Source organism: Pseudophryne corroboree, chromosome 4, assembly GCF_028390025.1.
Source record: "Pseudophryne corroboree isolate aPseCor3 chromosome 4, aPseCor3.hap2, whole genome shotgun sequence".
In the NCBI taxonomy this organism is placed as follows: domain Eukaryota; kingdom Metazoa; phylum Chordata; class Amphibia; order Anura; family Myobatrachidae; genus Pseudophryne; species Pseudophryne corroboree.
This window is the reverse complement of record NC_086447.1, coordinates 333,571,774-333,579,069: the sequence shown is the minus strand read 5'-3', so window position 1 is coordinate 333,579,069 and position 7,296 is coordinate 333,571,774. Positions and strand designations below refer to the sequence as shown.

At 38.4% G+C, this 7,296-nt stretch overlaps 1 pseudogene; it reads left to right on the top strand.

Annotated features, from left to right (window-relative positions):
• Positions 1 to 6,887: 6,887 nt before the first annotated feature.
• On the top strand, positions 6,888 to 7,006 carry LOC134912108 (5S ribosomal RNA; annotated as a pseudogene).
• Positions 7,007 to 7,296: the final 290 nt, after the last annotated feature.

The following is a 7,296-nucleotide window of genomic DNA, read 5'->3' as shown; positions in this document are numbered from 1 at the left end:
GCGTGCGTTCCAGCTCGTGGAACGCACGCCTCACTTCCGCTTCCGCCGGTCCTTCCTATTACACCTTCAGGCCTATCGCGGAGCGTGCGTTCCACAAGATGGAACGCACGCCGCACTTCCGCTTCCGCCGCCTGTTATTACTGTAGTTTCTGGTCCATCCCGGAGCGTGCGTTCCACGACTTGGAACGCACGCTACACTTCCGCTTCCGCCGCTCGTTTGTGATTTCTGGACCTTCACGGAGCGTGTTTTCCACGAACTGGAACGCACGCCATTACACTGCTATGACTCCAGTCAGTGCTTCCGGTTACGAGTGTTCCCTACATTGGAACGCATAATGCGTTCCACTGATGTCTATTTGGACGGGGGGGAGTTTTAAATGAGGGAAATAACAAGTTTATACAAAAAAGGATAACAATGCACCAAATGCAGTTATTTGCAGGAATAGACATTGAATTGGAATTAGTCAATAAAAGAAAAAGCAATTTGTCATAAAACCATGAGAAACATTTATCACAAAAACCATTTCAGTTCAAAGTCCAGATTTAGTCCCTTAGGGAATAGAGTCCCTATATTATAAATCCATCTCATTTCTGTACGTGCCAGACTCTCTTCCAGATTCCCATTTCGCCAGTGATTTTGCACCATTTTAATACCTATTACTCTCTCCAAGGCATTGCAGTTTTTACTGTGGGTTGTCTTGAAATGATTTGAGACTGAATGATTTTCAAATCCCTTCTTTATGTTTCGGGTGTGTTCTGCCCATCGCTCCTTAAGGGGTCTGGAGGTCCGACCGATGTACTGTAGTTTGCAGCTACATTCCATCAGGTAGATACAATTTTTTGTATTACATGTAATGAAATCGGAGATTTTATACGTATTTCCAGTGGTATTGGACTTGAATTCCTCTATTTTGCTGGGCTGTTTGGTGTGACTCCTACACATCAAACACAAACCGCACCGGTGAAACCCTTTTGTTTTTATTCTGTTGGATTTTTTTGGTGCAATCGCACTCTTTACTAACTTTTGTTTCAAATTCGGTGCTTTTCTATATATAAATTTCGGATTCTGCGGTAAAATTTTCTCTAGAATCGGGTCTCTGGTTAACAGGTGCCAATGTTTTTTTACAATTGATTCCATCTCCTTATGTTGACCATTAAACGTTGTTATGAATGGTAACGTGTATGCATCTTCTTGAACTTTTATTTTTGGTTTTAAAAGGTCTTGTCTGTCCATTTCTTGTATTTCCTTGATATGTACATCGATTTTGTCACCTTCATAGCCTTTAGAAACAAATTTTTTCTTCATATCGGCAGATTGTTTTTTGAACACTGAAATATCCGTGCAGTTTCTCCTTACTCTTCTAATTTGGCCTTTCGGTATGGTTTTCAGCCAATTAAAATGGTGATTACTTGAAACAGAAATATAAGAATTACTGTCCGTTGGTTTAAAATATGATTTGGTTTTTAAAACATTATTTTCGATATAAAAAGTGAGGTCTAAAAAATTTACTTCTATTTTGTTAATATTGAATACCAGGGAGATATTAAAATCATTTTCATTAAGAGATTCACAGAAGGATTTAAGAGTTTCTTCGTCTCCCTCCCAGATAAAAATAATGTCATCAATAAAACGATACCATAGTTTGATGTTGGATAAAAACGGATTGCTTTCCGACCATATGTTATGGTTTTCCCAGTAACTCATAAAGAGGTTTGCATATGCGGGAGCAAAACGAGTCCCCATAGCAGTCCCCAATTTTTGTAGATAAAATTTCCCATTGTGCCAGAAAAAATTGTTGTTTAAAATAAATCTGATACTCTCCAGTATAAATGGAATTTTGTTCGTTTCAAAGGTGCTGTTTTGTAGGTGATAATTCACCGCGTTGATACCTTTTTCATGGTCGATGATTGTGTATAGACTGCTAACATCGGCAGTAGCCATGATGTAGTTTTGTTCCCATTTGAAGTTTTCTACTTTTTGTAGGATATCCAACGTGTCCTTAATATACGACTTGACTTTCACAACTTCGGGCTGGAGATGATGATCAATATATTGGGAAAGATTTGATGTAACCGAGTTGGTTCCTGCTACTATGGGTCTTCCGGGGGGATTAGATAAACTTTTGTGAATTTTTGGCAGTACGTAGAAAACAGGTAGAGTCGGGTTTTTGATATTCATGTACTGTTCTTCTTTTTCTTGAATGATACCTTCATTTTTATACTTGTTCAATAGTGTTTTTAATTCGCGTTCTATTCTGTCGTTCGGGTTCCCTCTTAGGACCATATATGTGGTTTTGTCTTCTATTTGTCTATTAATTTCTTCCTCATATTTTTTAGCATCCATAATAACCACTCCTCCTCCTTTATCCGAGGGTTTGATAACAATTTCTTTGTTGTCTTGTAAAGCCTTAATGGCCTCTCTCTCTTTTTTTGTGGTGTTGGGCTCTTTCTTCCAATGTGGTTGGAGTTTGTCCAAATCGGAAGATACCGCTTTACTAAAACTTTCTACAAAACATCCCCTTGCAAAGATAGGGTTGAAGGTGGATTTCGGTTTAAATGGATTTCTTTCTGCTGTTGTTTCTCCCGGTTGACTTATGAAATATTTCTTTAGAGAAAAAGAATTAATTATGAGAAAAAAAAGGAAGTACATAAGGGATAAAAAAGAATTAGATATAGAACTAGAGGAAGGGGATGACATAAGAAATCAGGATTTAATAGAGGAGGAGAGAGAAGAAACCCCATGTAATTGTGACATCAATCCCATACAAAGACCAAAGGAAAGGAGAAATGGAAGAAGGGAAATGAGGAATGATGAAAAACAAAAGAATACAAGAATGTCATCAAATGTAGAAGAAGAATACGACAGAAGAAGAAGAGAAACGAGGAGACCCTCACCCTACCCCAACAATAGAAACTACAGAAGAAGAGAATTTACGGGGAAAGGAAACCAAAGTTGGAGAAGGTTGGAGAATAACCACAGAAGGGAAAGACAAAATCATGATAGAGATTATGTCGTGAAGGATGAATGGCACATTAATCAGAGGAATTACGAACCACAAACCCGAGACTATAACAACAGATATAGAGCATTTAATAATGAGTCTTTTTTAGGGCAGAATTGGAGGAGAAACAGAAGATACTAGTATTCAGAAGAGAACGTAAGAAAAGAGGGAATAGGGGGAAAGGACGAAAAAATACATTTCAACATCCAGAAGAGAAAGAGGACAGCAACTTGGAAATGGAGAAAACAAAGATATTTAATTTAAGCAACCATCAACTGACAGGTGAAGAAACAAAGGTACTGGAAAAAGGCTTAAAGTTTGCCCCGGATAACAGACTCAACAAATTTGAAACCTATCTGGATATCCAGAAATTTGTCCGAAAGGTTTCCCTAAAGAAATATTTCATAAGTCAACCGGGAGAAACAACAGCAGAAAGAAATCCATTTAAACCGAAATCCACCTTCAACCCTATCTTTGCAAGGGGATGTTTTGTAGAAAGTTTTAGTAAAGCGGTATCTTCCGATTTGGACAAACTCCAACCACATTGGAAGAAAGAGCCCAACACCACAAAAAAAGAGAGAGAGGCCATTAAGGCTTTACAAGACAACAAAGAAATTGTTATCAAACCCTCGGATAAAGGAGGAGGAGTGGTTATTATGGATGCTAAAAAATATGAGGAAGAAATTAATAGACAAATAGAAGACAAAACCACATATATGGTCCTAAGAGGGAACCCGAACGACAGAATAGAACGCGAATTAAAAACACTATTGAACAAGTATAAAAATGAAGGTATCATTCAAGAAAAAGAAGAACAGTACATGAATATCAAAAACCCGACTCTACCTGTTTTCTACGTACTGCCAAAAATTCACAAAAGTTTATCTAATCCCCCCGGAAGACCCATAGTAGCAGGAACCAACTCGGTTACATCAAATCTTTCCCAATATATTGATCATCATCTCCAGCCCGAAGTTGTGAAAGTCAAGTCGTATATTAAGGACACGTTGGATATCCTACAAAAAGTAGAAAACTTCAAATGGGAACAAAACTACATCATGGCTACTGCCGATGTTAGCAGTCTATACACAATCATCAACCATGAAAAAGGTATCAACGCGGTGAATTATCACCTACAAAACAGCACCTTTGAAACGAACAAAATTCCATTTATACTGGAGAGTATCAGATTTATTTTAAACAACAATTTTTTCTGGCACAATGGGAAATTTTATCTACAAAAATTGGGGACTGCTATGGGGACTCGTTTTGCTCCCGCATATGCAAACCTCTTTATGAGTTACTGGGAAAACCATAACATATGGTCGGAAAGCAATCCGTTTTTATCCAACATCAAACTATGGTATCGTTTTATTGATGACATTATTTTTATCTGGGAGGGAGACGAAGAAACTCTTAAATCCTTCTGTGAATCTCTTAATGAAAATGATTTTAATATCTCCCTGGTATTCAATATTAACAAAATAGAAGTAAATTTTTTAGACCTCACTTTTTATATCGAAAATAATGTTTTAAAAACCAAATCATATTTTAAACCAACGGACAGTAATTCTTATATTTCTGTTTCAAGTAATCACCATTTTAATTGGCTGAAAACCATACCGAAAGGCCAAATTAGAAGAGTAAGGAGAAACTGCACGGATATTTCAGTGTTCAAAAAACAATCTGCCGATATGAAGAAAAAATTTGTTTCTAAAGGCTATGAAGGTGACAAAATCGATGTACATATCAAGGAAATACAAGAAATGGACAGACAAGACCTTTTAAAACCAAAAATAAAAGTTCAAGAAGATGCATACACGTTACCATTCATAACAACGTTTAATGGTCAACATAAGGAGATGGAATCAATTGTAAAAAAACATTGGCACCTGTTAACCAGAGACCCGATTCTAGAGAAAATTTTACCGCAGAATCCGAAATTTATATATAGAAAAGCACCGAATTTGAAACAAAAGTTAGTAAAGAGTGCGATTGCACCAAAAAAATCCAACAGAATAAAAACAAAAGGGTTTCACCGGTGCGGTTTGTGTTTGATGTGTAGGAGTCACACCAAACAGCCCAGCAAAATAGAGGAATTCAAGTCCAATACCACTGGAAATACGTATAAAATCTCCGATTTCATTACATGTAATACAAAAAATTGTATCTACCTGATGGAATGTAGCTGCAAACTACAGTACATCGGTCGGACCTCCAGACCCCTTAAGGAGCGATGGGCAGAACACACCCGAAACATAAAGAAGGGATTTGAAAATCATTCAGTCTCAAATCATTTCAAGACAACCCACAGTAAAAACTGCAATGCCTTGGAGAGAGTAATAGGTATTAAAATGGTGCAAAATCACTGGCGAAATGGGAATCTGGAAGAGAGTCTGGCACGTACAGAAATGAGATGGATTTATAATATAGGGACTCTATTCCCTAAGGGACTAAATCTGGACTTTGAACTGAAATGGTTTTTGTGATAAATGTTTCTCATGGTTTTATGACAAATTGCTTTTTCTTTTATTGACTAATTCCAATTCAATGTCTATTCCTGCAAATAACTGCATTTGGTGCATTGTTATCCTTTTTTGTATAAACTTGTTATTTCCCTCATTTAAAACTCCCCCCCGTCCAAATAGACATCAGTGGAACGCATTATGCGTTCCAATGTAGGGAACACTCGTAACCGGAAGCACTGACTGGAGTCATAGCAGTGTAATGGCGTGCGTTCCAGTTCGTGGAAAACACGCTCCGTGAAGGTCCAGAAATCACAAACGAGCGGCGGAAGCGGAAGTGTAGCGTGCGTTCCAAGTCGTGGAACGCACGCTCCGGGATGGACCAGAAACTACAGTAATAACAGGCGGCGGAAGCGGAAGTGCGGCGTGCGTTCCATCTTGTGGAACGCACGCTCCGCGATAGGCCTGAAGGTGTAATAGGAAGGACCGGCGGAAGCGGAAGTGAGGCGTGCGTTCCACGAGCTGGAACGCACGCCGTAATGCGGTATTTAAACACCTTAAAAACCACTTTTGGGGAATAAAAAACAGAATTTTCTAGTTTCCACCACACCAAGACCCACCCAATAATCATAATGACCAGAAATAAGAGATTTATATCATATAATTTATGAGAGAAATCCTAATTGCTGCCAGGTCCAGTCTGAACCAATCATATCACAGCACTGGGTTTAAATATTCCCAGTTCTCCATTCCACCACACACCTTGAGAAAGGCTCCTTGAGAGCAGAAACGCGTTGGTGCTGTGGGACAGACTGCGACAGATCCAGCAATATTGAGAACACCAAGGATTACCACGGCGAGAGGAGGAACAGTACTGACATCCCGGGAGGTACCTGTTCATAACCTCACAAAACGCTTGAGGGTAACCATTGCTTGGGGACCCCACATATTCTGGTACGCATTAACTGCCCACTGAAAGTTGGTGGAATTTTTTTACTACAGAATTTTACATTGTATCTTGATTATTTTATTACTGTATATTATTCATGTGCTGCTAAAAACGTACAACCTATTAAAAAAACTGTACTTCACTATATTTCCCCATTTTCCATTTTTTTGAGGGAATGAAGAGGAACCCTGTTCCATTTTAAAAGGTTGAAATCTCCACATACAAACACTATATTGGAACTATTCCCATTGCCCCGGGGTGCGCCCATCAAATATAACAACCCAACGCGTTTCGTCTAGTAACTAGACTTCATCAGGGGTATGTCTTTTGGTATTAACATTTATCAAAATGTGATCAGAGTGGACACTCAGGATTTTTCAGAGAATTACTTCAAAACATCAAAAAGGAGACTGCCGAAGCTTCAAGCCAGTCTTAAAGACTTATTCATAATGAATAAGTCATTTCGCCAATAAATACAGTCACACCGCACTGGCATACGCCCAATCTCGTCCGATCTTGGAAGCTAAGCAGTGTTGGGCCCAATCAGTACCAAGTGGGTAACCACTTGAGAAGATTGGGTACTGTATAAGGGTAGACCAGCTAACTCGTAACGGTGGTATTACAGGGAATATTGACATACGAATAATCCACTTTCTGCACAGACACTATATATTTATTTTATTATTTATTCTTGCTAAATATTCCTAACGCCTTCTATTAAATTAATCACAACCCTTTAGACACCTAATTCACCCTATTCCACGATCTAAGACCTCCACCTCATCTCTGAAAATACTCTCCTCACGTTATTTTCATCTATCCTCACAATATCCCAAAATTCTGCACTAGTCAATTAATGTTATTTATAATATCATACTGA